The sequence below is a fragment of the Sciurus carolinensis genome, chromosome 16 (assembly GCF_902686445.1).
Source record: "Sciurus carolinensis chromosome 16, mSciCar1.2, whole genome shotgun sequence".
NCBI classification, from domain to species: Eukaryota; Metazoa; Chordata; class Mammalia; order Rodentia; family Sciuridae; genus Sciurus; species Sciurus carolinensis.
The window spans coordinates 58,692,805-58,709,438 of NC_062228.1; the positions used below are offsets into that span (position 1 = coordinate 58,692,805).

General features: G+C 43.2%; 1 protein-coding gene and 2 non-coding genes across 4 annotated transcripts in view; all 3 read right to left on the reverse strand.

Moving 5' to 3' along the window:
- Positions 1–2,210: 2,210 nt before the first annotated feature.
- On the reverse strand, positions 2,211–2,284 carry Trnaa-cgc (transfer RNA alanine (anticodon CGC)). The gene has a single exon. It is a non-coding gene; the product is annotated as a tRNA-Ala (tRNA).
- Positions 2,285–2,534: 250 nt separating this feature from the next.
- Positions 2,535–2,640, reverse strand: LOC124967652 (U6 spliceosomal RNA). Its single transcript, XR_007105574.1, has one exon. It is a non-coding gene; the product is annotated as a U6 spliceosomal RNA (small nuclear RNA).
- Positions 2,641–15,752: 13,112 nt separating this feature from the next.
- The window catches only part of Vrk3 (VRK serine/threonine kinase 3), a 34,425-nt gene continuing 33,543 nt past the window's right edge, over positions 15,753–16,634 (reverse strand). For both annotated transcript variants that reach the window (XM_047528002.1, XM_047528001.1), the window contains exon 16: positions 15,753–16,093. The gene's annotated coding sequence lies outside the window, so the exon portion shown is untranslated. The remainder of the gene's footprint in view (positions 16,094–16,634) is intronic.

Below are 16,634 nucleotides of genomic sequence, written 5' to 3' on the forward strand. Positions count from 1 at the left end.
TAGCCTGAAGTCTTGGAGGAACTTGATAATGTGGTGCTCTACTAGGAAGCTGGCCTTCTACAGGTGGTGGCCTTCAGGTGGGGTATATTCCTCGGTGGCTCTGAGTTGGTCCCAAGTCTCTCAATACCTCCTCTTCTTGGCTCCTGGGTCTTGTCAAAGGTCCTCTAACCTCCTGTAGGTGTCTCAGAAAGGGAGTTGCCCTTCCAATGATGATGGCCACGCCCTCAGGAATAATTCAAAATGCCTGCACCAGCCTATAAAGAAGCCTCTTGCTAACTCCGTGATGGCGACAAACCTCGTTGTGGTGGTTGGGCAGGGTTGTTCAGTGATGACGTCTGTCTCTGGCTTGGTGGTTGGGTGGGTTGGCTACCCGCCACCCAGCTCCGCAAGGCTGGCAGGTTGGGTGCCCGCCTTCTACCTCCACGATACAAGCAGCCTGACTCACCCGCCAGTTTCTTGTATACATTTTTAAAACACTTGACAATGTACCACATAAATATATACAGTTATTCTTTGTCAATTAAAAACAAATTATGGTGAAAAAATATAATAATTTGCCATCTTACCATTTTGAAATGTGCAGGTCACTGGTACTAAGCATCACTATCTAGTTGCAGAACTTTCTACCATCCCTTAAGAAAATCTAGTACATGTTAAGTGGCCACTTCTCCCCACAGGCAACACGAATCTATTCCTGTCTCTAGAGTTATCATTTGCCTAACCTTGACATTTCACATGAGTGGAATTATGTAGTATTTGTCTGATTTCTTTCACTGAATATAGTGTTTTTCAGTTTTATAATATTGTAGCATGTATCAAGCTTAATTCATTTTTTAAATTTTTTATTTGTTCTAATTAGTTACACATGACAGTAGAATGCACTTTGACCCATCATATATTAATGGAACATAACTTCTCATTCATCTGGTTGTACATGATGTAGTTACACAGGTCATGTAATCATGTATGCACATTGGGTAATAATGTCTGAATCATTCTAATATCATTCCTACTCCCAGGCCCCCTCTCCTTCCTTCACTTCCCTCTGTCTAGTCCAAAGTATCTCTATTCTCCCCATCTCATTGTGAATTCGCATCCACATATCAGAGAAAATAGTCAGTCTTTGGTTCTTTAGGATTGGCTTATTTCACTTAGCATAATATTCTCCAGTTCTATTCATTTACTGGCAAATGCCTTAATTTTCATTCTTCTTTAAGGCTGAGTAATAGTCCATTGTATATATACATTTTCTTTATCCATTCTTCTGTTTAAGGGGATCTAGGTTGGTTTCATAGTTTAGCAATTGTGAATTGAGTTGCTATAAACATTTACATGACTGCATCACTGTATTATGCTGATTTTAAGTCCTTTGGGTATAAACTTTTCCCCAAGTTTTCTGAGGAATCTCCATACTGCTTTCCATAGTAGTTGCACCAATTTGCAATCCCACCAGCAATGTGAGTGTACCTCGCCAACATTCATTGTTGCTTGTATTCTTTTTTATTATTTTATTTTATTTATCTATTTATTTATTTAGTTTTTTGGTGCTGGGGATCGAACCCAGGGCCCTGTGCTTGTAAGGCAAGCACTTTACCAACTGAGCTATATCCCTAACCCCTTTTATTATTTTATTTTACTTTATTTTTTGGTACTGGGGATTGAACCCAGGTGTGCTTAATCACTGAGCCATATCCCCAGTTCTTTTTAAATATTTTATTTAGAGATACGGCCTCACTGAGTTATTTAGAGCCTCACTAAGTTGTTGAGGTTGACTTTGAACTTGCAATCCTCCTACCTCAGCCTCTCGAGCTGCTGGGATTACAGGTGTGTGCCACCACACCTGGCTTGTTGCTTGTGTCCTTGATAATTGCCATTCTGACGGGTAAGATGGAATCTCAGTGTAGTTTTGATTTTCATTTCTCTAATTGCTAGAGTCATTGAGCATTTTTTCATATTTGTGTCAATCGATTGTGTTTCTTCTGTGAAGTGCCTGTTCAGTTCCTTAGCCCATTTATTGATTATGGTATTTGTTTTTTAGTGTTAGTTTTTTGAATTCTTTATGTATCCTTAAGATTATTCTCTCTCTGAGGTGCATGGGGTAAAGATTTCCTCCCATTCTGTAGGTTCTCTCTTCATGTTATTGATTATTTCCTTTGCTGTGAAGAAGCTTTTAGTTTGATTCCATCCCATTCATTGATTCTTTTTTTTTTTTGCGGTACTGGGGATTGAACCCAGGGCCTTGTGCTTGCGAGGCAAACACTCTACCAACTGAGCTATATCCCCAGCCCCATTCATTGATTCTTGATTCTACTTCTTGTGCTTTAGAGGTCTTGTTAAGGGGCTGGGGAGATAGCTCAGTTGGTAGAGGGCTTGCCTCATAAGCACAAGGCCCTGAGTTTGATCCCTAGTACCACAAAAAAAAAAAAAAAAAAGAAAGAAAGAAAGAAATAGAGGTCTTGTTAAAGAAGTCAGTTCCTAAGCCGACATGGTGGAGATTTGGGCCCACTTTTTCTTCTATTAGGCGCACGGTCTCTAAAAATGTGAAATGCTTCACAAATTAGCATGTCATCCTTGCACAGGGGCCATGCCAATCTTCTCTGTATCATTCCAATTTTGTACATGTGCTGCCAAAGTGAGCACTTCATTCCTTTTTATGACTGAATAATATTCCATTCTACAGAGACACCACATTTTGTTGGTGACATTTTTTTAAATTTGTAGGGTTTGTGGTGCTGGAGATACAAATGAAGGGCCTCCTACTACTGAGCTAAAAGCCCGGCCCCCAGGGTATTTCTTATTAGTTTCTTAATGTCCTATCCTTTAGGGTTGAAGAGTCTGGGAGATGGGTAATGCAGACCCTCAGAGGGTGCCCAGGTGAGGGGTAGGGTGAGGTGGGGCTCAGCAGCTGTCTGGGGGGTAGAGGAGGTGGAGCCGTGGCAGAGGTGTGACCTCCTGTATTCTCCCAAGACAAATGTCTCCCAGATGCTGGCTGCAGGCGGGAAAGAGTTGTTTCATTACATCTAAGATGACAGTCCTTGAGAAGCATTGATCTCCCCAGAGCAGATCCTCTCCAGATGTGGAATACGGACTCCTGACCCAAAGAGTCCAAATTCCTGAGCACTCAAACTGACACATTCATTAATCAGTAAAACATCCCAAATTCCTAAGTGCCCAAGAAAACTGATATGCTCACTAGCCCACCCCTCAAAATAACCTGTATGAACCCAGTCCCTTTCTTTGTTCAGTGGCTCATTTTCCACCAGGAAAGTGGGTCCCACACCGTCATTTCATCCCTGCATCCCCTGTTCCTGAGTGAGACTTCGATCCTGAATGAACGGCTGAGATGATTCCTGAGCTTTGCGTCCTGCCAGGTCTTTCTGTGCTAACACACACCACTGAGTGAACGTGACTGGGTGCAAGAAAGCAGGGAGCCCCGTACGGTTTTGTGGGTGAAGAGATGAGAGACCAAGTGCTCAGTGTGCGACTGGCTTGTGGGTCCTCCTGGCTCTTTCCCAGTCCGTCATCCTCATTCCATCCCATCTCCTGCCCCACTTCAGGGTCACGAGGAGGCCTCCTGGTCAGACAGCCCCACACACGATCCCACCCCCGAGGCCACGCTGGTCTGGGGCGAGGGGCCGGAGCTCCAGGAGCTGCACTATGCCTCCCTCAGCTTCCTGGAGCTCCGGCCCCGCCAGCCCGAGGAGCAGGCGGCCACCAGCAGGACAGAATATGCAGAGATCAACCTCTGCAAGTGAAGGCCCTCAGGAGCGCCCGGACTTCCTGGGAGGGAGACGCAGGGACAGTTCCTAGGCCAGCAGTTCTCCACGTGCACAGCAGAGGGAGCAGCAGAGGGGGGCCCCGCCCTGGTGCTGGGCCGAACTGGGCCCCAATTTCAGCCCCATCACCAGTGAGGAGCCCGACTCTGAGCAAATGACTTCACTCCTCAATTTCCTCCTCTGCAAAATGGACCTACCTCACAGGACTGTGGTGGGCCATCAAGGAAGAAGCGCCATCAAGCACCCAAGGGACTGTGTCTGCAGAGAGGCCGTCGCCCAGAGCCCCCTGCCAAGGCCACACACTAGTGTGGAGCCCACTAGGTCTGTCCTCCTGGCCCAGTCGGGGCACACCCCGCAGGGTGCCCCAGCTTCGCAGAGCCCCAGGGTCAGTCGGGCGACCCTGGGCTGCAGCCATCCTCCTGCCCGCCTGCTCCTCCCTGCTCCCCTCCACGCGGGTTAGCTGCTAGGGCGACACCCTGTCTGTCCCTCCTCGCAAGCACACGCCATCTCCTCGGCTGCTTCCGGGACCCCACCTCTGCTCGCACAGCGCTCCTGTTCATCTGGAACAGATCCCAGCGGGGTCAACCGCTCCCCTCCTGCCGAGGTGCACGGCCTGCTGCTTTGGTTCTGCCTCTCGGCTTCTTCTTTGACTGTGGCTGCAGTCTGGGTTCCACACACAGAGTGACATGGCCCTTCCGGGGGCACTTCCTGCTTCCTCTGCTCCTTTCCGTTGTGCCTTTGTTAGTGAGAAGGCAAGTGGACATCAGCTCCAGGAGCCGGGCCTGCGTGAGCGGTGCTGGCCGCAAGGGAAGGACCTGGCTGCCGCTCCTCGGATTCCCTGGCTGAGGCCCTCCCTCCCATCAGGAGGACACTGCACGTCTTGGTCAATGACGTGTGACAATGTTGTTTGTGACAGGAAAGAACATCGTTGTCAAATTTTGGCCCTCTTTTCAACAGGATGCTTGATGATTCCAACTTCCCCATTGCTAGCGTATCAGTAACATTGGTAAATACTGCGTTCTGTAAATGGTAAAATCCTTTCAAAACAGTTATGGGGAATACTACGATCATGCCTTTAAGAAATCAAAAATTGAATTTCCCCTTCTAAATAATGTCCCTTGGAAGAATAGCCTGGACACCTGAAGGGACACATTTTTTCATCAATCCTTTCCTTATCACATTCTACCATTTGTCATCAATGTAGTACTTACCCTGCTGTCTGCTCTTTTTAATTTATATAATCCTATTGATAAAAAAAAAACTATTGCAAACTGTAAATAAGAAATGAAATTGACTCAACTCCATAGATTATTTTAAGTCAGCAATTTGTGGCAGGTGTGGGGATGCACACTTGTGATCTTAGTGACTAGGGAGGCTGAGGCAGGAGGATCATAAGTTTGAGGTCAGCCTTAGGAATTTAGAGAGGCCCTGAGCAAGTTAGTGAGACCCTGTCTCCAAATGAGAAATGAAAAGAGCTGTGATGTAGCCTGGTGGTAAAGTGCCACTGGGTTCAATCCCCAGTACAAAAAAAAAAAAAAAAAAAAAAAGGAAAATAAAGAAAGTCAAACATCCTGGGAGACTCTTAGACATGGCTTGACTATGCGTTCAGTGAGTCCCCACGGGTTCACATGTTGGAAGCCTGGTCCATAGTGTGGTGATGTTGGGGTGGCAGGGCCTGGTTGAAGGTAATTGGCTCATGGGGCGCCATCCTCAGAGGACAGCCATCCTGGTCTCAAGAAGAGCAAGCCTGACTCCCCTCCCCACCTTTCTGTAGGGCTGGGGACCAAGCCCAGGGCCTCACATATGCTAGGCAAGAGCCCTTCTCCTGAGCCACACCCCAGCTGGTCCTCTCTCTGGCTTCCAGTCTCTCTAAGGTCCCTGTTTCTCCCACATTCCTGCCACTGTGGTGCCATGTGCCACAAGTTCCTTTCCAGAGATGTCACGCATTTGGAACCCCAGAATTGTGAGCTCAACACATCTTTTTGCTTTTCATAGTAGTCAACCTCAGGAATTTTGTTATGGAAACAGAAAGTGGACTAAGTCACTTTTCATCGGCATTAAAGTATGATTTCCCTGCTTCATGGAAAGAAAACAAGGATTCTCTCAAGGAGGTTTTAAATGCAAGAGAATTGAAAATACAGAATGTTAAGAATTAAAAAAAAAAAAAAAAAAGAATTAAAAGAAATCCTTTACTTGCTCAGTTCTAACAGTCCAAGTGCAGTCGGGTCAGGCATGGACACAACCTGGCTGTACATTTCCTTAAATAACAAAGTGCTTCAGACGCTTTTCGGGAAAAGCTTCCAAGTTTGATCTGAAACAAACTCTTCTAGAATGGACATGAGCAGAAGCCTACTCCTCGGGTCAATGACCTTTAGACACCACAAGCTCCGAATCTGCTGTGCAGAACGTGGTAACTCCCCCCAAAAGAATCCTGTGACCTGTCAAGAGGAAGGGCGGCAGTCCCTTTCTCCCCAAGAGAACCCCAAACCTCCCCCTTGCCCTCCAAGCACAAGCAGTTCCCTCCCTGCCCCTTCCTAGAAACTCCTCAGCCGCCAACTCTGCGGAGAGGCAGATTTGAGCGTTTGTTCTCTGTCTCTGATGGGTGGCCCTCAATGAGAAGTTTTTCCTTTTCTGGTGCCCTGTGTTGGCTCTGTGTAGGCTGGGCAGCAAGCCCTTGGTCTGTATTATAAGGGCTTAGTGAGAAACACCTTTATGACGGGACTCCACTGACACAGGATGGCATCAGATGCTGCGTGGAGGGCTGTTGTAGAACATGGCCCTGCGGCCAGCACCTTCCACCCAGCCATTCACGCTGGGCTTCCACCTGGAATCAGCACTGTCCACACCACTCACAATCAGCCACCGAATCTGTATTTGTGGCATCTCCACCAAAGCCAGTTGGATGTTTCCCACTAAATTCCGACTCAGTGAGTGCAGACACCTCTCCAGTCTCGTCGGAAGGGATTCTACCTGCAGTAACCGTAAGAGCAAGCTTCTTTTGAGAGAAAGCCACTTCAGAGCAGTGGCTCCACCTTTTAGGATGGTTTGTTATGCAGCTACAAAACTACTCTGAGGTAGCAAGACCCAAGTTCTATAGGCAGCTCGGCCTAAAGAGGCTGGGGGAAAGAAAAAGAATCCCCTGAACAATCCGGGATCACTGGTTGCAAGTGAGGGAGGAGCCTCTTTAAGCAAGTGGCCATGTCTTGGTGTTTGGACGCTGACAACGCCAGGGTGGGTCTGTCTTCAGGCATGACGGGAGTCAGGCTCAGTGAGCTCACCAGGACTCCTTGCCCGCAGATGGCTCCATTTTAGGTGCTTTGATGAGAACGTGAGGATCACCCCACCAAGCAGCTCACAAGAGGGCATTCTTGGGCGCTCAAGAGCATGTTCTCGGAGGGTGTGTCCTGGGATGCTGGGTCTGAGTCAGCTCGTGTGCTCATCCCTGGTCCACACACTAGCCACAGAGAATGTGCCTGTTTCCTTTGCCTATGTCTCTGATGTAGCTGAGAATGAGAGAGGGCAGTGTACTAGTTTCCTATGGCTGCTGAAACAAATTGTGACACACTTGGTGATTTATGACAACAGATATGTATTCTCTCAAAGTTCTGGAGACCAGAATTCCAAAACCAATATTGCTGGATGGAAATCAAAGTGGCAGAGAGTCCCATTTCTCTGGAGGCTTCAGGGGAGTATCCTTCCTTTCCTCTTTCAGCCTCTGGTGGCTTCTGGCAATTCTTGGCTTGTCACTGTGTCCCTTTTTTGTTGTGTCACTTTTTTGTTTTGTTTTTGGAGCTGGTTCTATGCATGCTGAGCATGTGCCCTACCCCTGAACTGTACCTCCAGCCCCTATCTTTGAAAATCAGTGTTGTAATTTAGGATCTTAAGATGGTGGGCTCTCCTCCAATATTTGGAGAGCTATAGGATGGAAATAAAGATTACCCCAGGGTATAGCTGGAGGCCACATGCAAAGTCAGGAATTACCTGTAATAAGACACAAATCTGTGAGCCAACTCCTGTGCCTGGGCCCAGGGTGTTATCCTGACTCATTTCTAGAGGGGAGTTTATGGATCAGTTTAAAGCAGGTGGGCATGAGCTTCAGGAATTCATGCAGTGCTTGAGACGTGGTCACTGTGGCATCTGCGTGGTCCATGTGGCTGTGGTGTCAGGGGGCCACTCAGGTAGGCTGTCTGTACTGTCCCACGTGGAGGTGCTCATCAGGAGGAAGTCACATGAGGCAGGTATCTAGATGGACCACATGGGTTAAATGGGAGGAGCCAGAGAACTAGAAATTGTGTCTGGGAGGCTGAGCCTTGCTTAGGCATGGGAAAATCCAGCATATTCTAAGTGGCTGTCCAGGCCACATGGAATCATAAGAATTCACTACAACCGGCATCTTCCATTCTCTCTCCGGGAGATTCCATCCTCACGCCGCTTTTCTTCCCTGATCCTCTTTCTCATCTTCCCTAACTCTTTCTTATAAGGACATTTATGATGGAATTTAGGGCCCAAGAGTGTAATGCAGGATAACTGCTCATTTCAAGATCTGAAAACACATCTGCAAAACCTCTTTTCAAAAATAAAATAATGTCTTTAGGTTCAGAGATTAGGACCTGCTATCGTTTGGTTGCAGAGGGGCTCTTTTCAGCCTCCACACTGAGGTGGCACTGTGTCCGCAGGGGGAAATGGTTGCTAGGAGGTAGAAGGACTAGTGTCCACCCCAATTGCCTGCCTGGTCCCCCTGAAATGCAGGGTGTTCCTTCATTTCCTGTGGGTTCAGAGGGCTCTTGCAGTAAAAATTGTTTTTAAAAAAACCCCACTACTAGGGCTGGGGATGTGGCTCAGTTGGTAGAGTGCCTGCCTCCAAGCAGAAGGCCCTCGGTTCAATCCCCAGCACCGTAAAAAAAAAAAAAAAAAAAAAACAAACAAACAAACAAAAAAAAACAACCCACCACCACTGCTCATACATCAGGTTACTGAAGACTGGGAGGTTTGAATACTATATGACTGTTATACTGCAGATTTTCTTTTTTCTCCTTATTGAAAGATCTTAAGTTTTTATTTCTTTACTTTTCTCACTCTCTTTTCCTGTTGTTTACCTGTTCCCTCAGAGTCTCTTTCTCCCTTTTTGCATGCTAACAACCAACTTCTTTTGATTACTCTCACTCTTTCTATGATATAGAACTTTTATGTACTCTTTTCTTATCCCACTAACAGCTACATCCTACACCCCTCCGCATCCTTTGTCCCCATTAGAAACTGCAGACCTTATCACAAATCTATTTGTTATACTGAAGATAATAATTGAACTCATTCTGTTTATTATGACAATATTGTTAACATCCTCATAGGGGCTATTTGATTTAGGTTGCATATTGTCTGTACTGAGCACTGCTAATATTGATCTCCCCCTTAAAGAAAAGGTTTTGGAAACCTATAGGGTCACTCTATGTTTGTGGGGGAAACTGCAATACCCCAGATCTGCACTGCTAGAGGGAAAGATACATGAACAACATGAAAAAACAAGGGAAGAAAATGATCCAAACAAACCTAGATTCTATATTAATAGAATCCAGTGACAGTATGATAGAAGAAATGTCAGAAAAGGAGTTCAGAATGTACGTGAGTAAAATGATTCATGAAGCAAAGGATGAGATAAGAGAGCAAATGCAGGCAAAGAATGATCACTCCAATAAGCAGTTGAAAGAGTTAACTGCAGGAAGCAAAAAGATCATTTCAACAAAGAGACAGAGATTCTAAAAAAAAAAAAAAAAAAAGTCAAACGGAAATTCTTGAAATAAAGGAAACAATAAACCAAATAAAAAATTCAATGGAAAGCATCACCAAAAGACTAGACCACTTGGAAGACAAAACCTCAGACAATGAAGACAAAATATTTAATCTTGAAAATAAAGTTGCCCAAACAGAGAAGATGGTAAGAAATCATGAACAGAATCTCCTGGAACTATGGGACATCATAAAAAAGACCAAATTTAAGAATTATCAGAATTGAGGAAGGTACAGAGATACAGACCAAAGGAATGAACACCCTATTCAATGAAATAATATCAGAAAATTTCCCAAACCTGAAGAATGAAGTGGAAAATCAAATACAAGAGGCTTATAGAACACCAAATGCACAAAATCACAACAGATCCACACCAAGACACATTATTATGAAAATGCCTAACATACAAAATAAAGATAGGATTTTGAAGGCTGAGAGAGAAAAGTATCAGATTACATATAGGGAGAAACCAATATGGATAGCAGCAGACTTCTCAACCCAGACTCTAAAAGCTAGAAGGGCATGGAACAACATATTTCAAGCTCTGAAAGAACACGGTTGCCAAGCAAGAATTCTATATCCAGCAAAACTAACCTTCATATTTGAAGACAAAATAAAATCCTTCCATGATAAACAAAAGTTAAAAGAATTTATAAATAGAAAGCCTGCACTATAGAATATTCTCAACAAAATATTCCATGAGGAGGAAATGAAAAACAACAATGTAGGTCAGCAAAAGGAGAAACTACCTTAAAGGAAAATCTATTCAAAGGAGAAACCAACTCAAGGTTAAAACCAAAAATAAGCCCAAATGACTGGGAATACAAATCATATCTCAATAATAACCCTGAACGTTAATGGCCTAAACTCATCAATCAAAAGATATAGACTGGCAGAATGGATTAAAAAGAAAGAACCAACAATATGCTGCCTTCAAGAGACTCATCTCATAGAATAAGACATCCACAGAGTAAAGGTGAAAAGATGGGAAAAAACCTACCATGCACAAGGACTCAGTAAAAAAGCAGGGGTTTCCATCCTTATTTCAGATAAAATGGACTTCAAGCCAAAATCAGTCAGAAGGGATAAAGGACATTTCATACTGCTTAAGGGAACCATAAATCAGGAAGACATAATGATCATAAATATTTATGCCCCAAACAATGGTGCATCCATGTACAGCAAACAAATCCTTCTCAATGCCAGGAATCAAACAGACCATAACACAACAATTTTGGGTGACTTTAACACACCGCTATCACCACTGGATAGATCTTCCAAACAAAAACTAAACAAAGAAACCATAGAACTCAATAACACAATCAATAACTTAGACTTAACAGACATATATAGAATATTCCATCCATCAATGAGCAAATTCACTTTCTTCTCAGCAGCACATAGAACCTTCTCAAAAATAGACCATTTGTTATGTCACAAAGCAGCCCTTATAAATGCAAAAAAATAGAGATACTGCCTTGTGTTCCATCAGATCATAATGGAATGAAATTAGAAATTAATGACAAAATAAAAAACAAATTACTCTAACACCTGGAGAATAAATAATATGCTATTGAATGAAGCATGGATAACAGAAAACATCAGGGAGGAGATAAAAAAATTCTTAGAAGTAAATGAGAATGATGATACAACATATCAAAATCTCTGGGACACTATGAAAGCAGTACTAAGAGGAAAATTCATTGCATGGAGTACATTCAGAAAAGAATAAAAAGTCAACAACTAAATGACCTAACATTATAGCTCAAAGTCCTAGAAAAAGAACAGAACAACACCAAAAGTAGAAGACAGGAAATAATTAAAATTAGAGCTGAAACCAATGAAATTTAAACAAAAGAAACAATTTAAAAAATTGACAAAACAAAAGTTGGTCCTCTGAAAAAGTAAACAAAATAGACAAACCCTTAGCCTCACTAACAAAGAGGAGAGAGAAAACTCAAATTATTAAAATTCGTGATGAAAAAGGAAATATCACACAGACACCACTGAAATCCATAACATAATGAGAAGTTACTTTGAAAATCTATATGCCAACAAAATAGAAAATACTGAAGACGTTGAAAAATTTCTAGAGACATATGATCCTCCCAAACTGAGCCAGGAGGACATACACAATTTAAACAGATTAATATCAAGCAATGAAATAGAAGAAGTCATCAAAATCCTACCAACCAAGAAAAGCCCAGGACCAGATGGATTCTCAGCTGAGTTCTATAAGACCTTCAAAGAAGAACTCATTCCAATATTTCTCAAGGTATTCCAGGAATTAGAAAAGGAGGGAACCCTACAGAACTCATTCTATGAAGCTAATATCGCCCTCACACCCAAACCGGGCAAAGACACATCAAGGAAAGAAAATTTTAGGCCAATATCCTTGATGAATATAGATGCAAAGATCCTTAACAAAATACTGGCAAACTGTATCCAAAAACATATTAAGAAGATAGTGCACCATGATCAAGTGGGGTTCATCCCGGGAATGCAAGGTTGGTTCAACATCTATAAATCAATAAATGTAATCCATCATGTCAATAGACTTAAGGATAAGAATCATATGGTTATTTCAATTGATGCAGAAAAAGCATCTGACAAAATACAATACCCCTTCATGTTCAAAACACTAGAAAAAATAGGGAGAGTAGGAACATACCTGAACATTGTAAAGGCTATTTATGCTAAGCCCACAGCCAACATCTTCCTTAATGGAGAAAAACGGAAAGCATTCCCTTTAAAAACAGGAACAAGATATGGATGCCCTCTTTCACCACTTCTTTTCAACATCATCCTTGAAATACTAGCCAGAGCAATTAGACAGACTAAAGAAATTAAAGGGATACAAATAGGAAAAGAGGAACTCAAACTGTCACTATTTGCTGATGACATGATTCTCTATTTAGAGGATCCAAATAACTCCTCCAAAAAACTTCTAGACCTCATCAATGAATTCAGCAAAATAGCAGGATATAAACTCAACACACATAAATCTAAAGCATTTTTATACATAAGTGATGAAACATCTGAAAGGGAAATGAGGAGTACAACTCCATTTGCAATAGCCTAAAAAAAAAAAAACAAAAAAAAAACAAAAAAAAAAAACTTGGGAATCAATCTAACCAAAGAGGTGAAAGATCTCTACAATGAAAACTACAAAACATTGAAGAGAGAAATTGAGGAAGACCTTAGAAGATGGAAAGATCACCCATGTTTTTGGATAGGCAGAATTAATATTATCAAAATGGCCATACTTCCAAACGTGCTATACAGATTTAATGCAATCCCAATTAAAATCCCTATGACATTTCTCATAGAAACAGAAAAAGCAATCATGAAATTCATCTGGAAGAATAAAATAAGAAGAATTGCCAAAGCAATCCTGGGCAGGAAGAGTAACAAAAATGGCATGGTACTGGCACCAAAATAGACAGTAGATCAATGATACAGGATAGAAGACACAGAGACATACCCACATAAGTACAGTACCCTCATACTAGACAAAGGTGCCAAAAACTTAAAATGGAGAAAAGACAGCCTGTTCAACAAATGGTACTGGGAAAACTGGAAATTCATATGCAGTAAAATGAAACTAAACCTCTTACCCTGTACAAAATGCAACTTGAAATTGATCAAGGATCTAGGAATTGGACCTGAGACTCTTCACCAAATAGAAGAAAATGTAGGCTCAAATCTCCATCATGTTGGCTTAGGACCCAACTTCCTTAACAAGATCTCCATAGTGCAAGAAATAAAAGCAACAATCAATAAATGGGATAGATTAAAACTAAAAAGTTTTTTTTCTCAGCACAGGAAACAATTAATAATGTGAAAAGAGAACCTACAGAGTGGGAGAAAATCTTTTCCACACACACTTCAGACAGAGCGCTCATCTTCAAAGTTTATAAAGAACTTAAAAAACTTTACACCAAAAATACAAAGAACCCAATCAATAAATGGGCTAAGGAAATGGGCAGACACATCACAGAAGAAGATATACAGGTGATCAACAAATTATGAAAAAGTGCTCATCATCCTTAGTAATTAGGGAAATGCAAATTAAAACCACCCTAAGATTTCACCTAACTCCAATTAGAATGGCTATTATCAGGAACACAAGCAATATGTGTTGGTGTGGATGTAGGGAAAAATGCACTCATACATTGCTGGTGGAGTTGCAAATTGGTGCAGCCTCTCTGGAAAACAGTATGGAGATTCTTCAGAAAGCTTGGAATGGACTCACCATTTGACCTAGCTATCCCACTCCTCGGTTTATACCCAAAGGACTTAAAATCAGCATACTACAGTGATGCAGCCACATCAATGTTCCTAACAGCTCAATTCACAATAGCTAGATTGTGGAACCAACCTAGATGCCCTTCAATTGATGAATGGATAAAGAAACTGTGGTATATATACACAATGGAAAATTACTCAGCCATAAAGAATAATAAAATTATGGCATTTGCTGGTAAATGGATGAAGTTGGAAAATATCATGCTAACTGAAATAGGCCAAGCCCAAAAAACCAAAGGCCAAATGTTTTCTCTGATAAGTGCATGACAATATCTAACGAGGGGGGAGGTGATGGTGGAAAGAGAAGAATGAAGGAACTTTGGTTGATGTAGAGGAAAAAGGGGTGGGAGGGGGTAGGGATGGAAAAACAGTAGAATGAAACAGATAGTATTACCCTATATATATATATGTATGATTACATGAATGGTGTGAATCTACGTTGTGTACAACCATAGAAATGAAAAGTTGTACCCCCCAAAAAAAGCCAAAAAACAAAAAACAAAGCACCGCCACTGGGTTGGGATCATGGGTCAGTGGTAGAGCGCTTACCTAGCATGTGTGAGGCACTGTGTTTGATTCTCAGCACCACATAGAAATAAATAAAACAAAGTCCATTGAGAACTAAAAAAAATATTAAAAAAAACAACAGCAACAAGAACACCACCACCATCATTAACGTCTGATTAACTTGAAGCCTGGGGTCCATTCTGTGTTGGGGCTGGGGGAAGAGAACCAGCTGAGCTCTGTCCTGGCCATGGCAGCATGTGAAGTGTCTCCACTCCCCTGTGCTGTGAGTTAATTAAACCTCTTTTCTTCATAAAGCAATCTTTCTTTGGCACTTTGTTACAGTAATGAAAAACTGACTAACGCAAAATACCTGGTGACTATTTGTTGATTAAAAATAGGAAGAAGTATGGAAAAGAGGAAGGGAAAGAGAATGGAAGGATGAGTCACATATGAATTAATGGATGAATGGATGAAAGGGTAGGTGGATGGATAAATGGAAGAATGGCTGGTATGTATATGAAAAGTCAGTATAGATAAATGAAAGGATGACGTGTTAGTCAGCTTTTCAATGCTGAGAAAAGCCTGAGGAAAAACAACTTAGGGGAAGAAAGATTTATTTGGGGTTATAGTTTCAGAGGTTTCATCCATGGTTGGCTGGGTCCATTGCTTTGGATCTGAAGGAAGGCAGAACATCATGGCAGAAGGGTTTCTCACCTCATAGCAGCTGGAAAGCACACAGAGGAAGGGACCAGGGAAGACAGAATCCCCAAGTGCGTACTTCTAAGGATCCATCTGCTACAGTTTTCACCAATGACCCATTTAGTTATGAATCCCTGAATTAATTACTGATGAGGTCAAGCCCTCCTCCTGATCCAATCACTTTCTACAATCCCCCACCTCTGAACACTGCTGTTTAGGGAACCAAGCCTTTGACACATGGCCTTCGGGGGACAGTTCAGGTACAAACTGTAACAGAGGATGACTGACAGGACCGAGGGAAGGGCCTGGGTTATGGGTCAGTAGTACAGCACTTGACTAGCATGCCTGAGGCGCTGGGTGTGACCCCCAGGACCCCCACCCCAACACACACACAGTGAAGGGGTGGAAAGGTGCATGGAGGGCTGGAAGGTCTGGAGTGTGGGATGGAGTCTGGCTATGTTGCCAGGCTGGCCTTGAACTCTTGGGCTCAGTGACCCCCTGCCTCAGCCTTTTGAATGGCTGGGACCATGGGCATGTGCCACCACCCTCACAAAAGTTGGAATACATGAATGGAAGACTGAATGGGTAGATGAAGGGTTGAAGGGGTGAAAGAAAGGGAAATAAAAGAGCTAAATGTTTCCACAAAGAACTTTTGCAGACACTGCATTTCCCAAAGCTCCAATAAAACAATTTATTGTAAAACTCTAGTGGTGCCAATGGTAGAAGGGTCCTACTGAGAGGCCCAACCTGCCTGGGAGCTGCGGTCTCCTTCAGCACAATCCCAGTGACTGAGAGACGATGTTGACAAGACAGGATGGTTGAGAGGGGGAACTTCACAGTATCTGGAGGGAAACTCTGGTTCTCTGACACTGATCAGAACTGACGTGTCAGGTCTAAGGAAGTGCCAGGAATGCACATTCGAGGGATTTTTCTAGAAGCTTATCTGTGATTAAACAGCAGGCCTTGATTCACATCACTTCAATTCTTTTCTTCTGTTTTGAACTGCAAGTTGAAAGTTCTGGAAAACAATAAAAATGGTTATTAGTATTTTATTCATTCAGGGAACACCCTGGATGCCCCTACTTCACACAGGTCTCTACTAGGAACTGGGGACACAGCCATGAGCAACAGGGTCATGGAGCCCTTGAGGCCTTACAACCAGGAGGACAGGGAACCCCACTCCAATTAGGATGAGGGCTGTGCAGAAAGCAGGTGACAAGAAGTGGTGGGCAGACAGTGAAGAGGTGCCTCCTGGGACAATCCTTGAAGGCCTCAGGATCCTGAGGCAACGGCCATGTGAAGATGGGGCGGGGGTGGCCTCCCGACCACAGACATGGCAGGTGCAGAGGTCCTTGGCCTGGTCTGGAACAGGAGGGAAGGTGGTGTGCTGGCACACGCAGACCAGGTGCCAGAGGGTAGGGAGGTGCAGTCAACCAAGCAGGCAAGGTGAGGAGCCACCATGAAGCAGAAGTCAGACGATTCGTTGGTTACTCAAGGATCACTGGACTCCTTGGATAACATCTCCTCGTTAAGGGCAGATGAGTGGGTGGCTGCCAGGG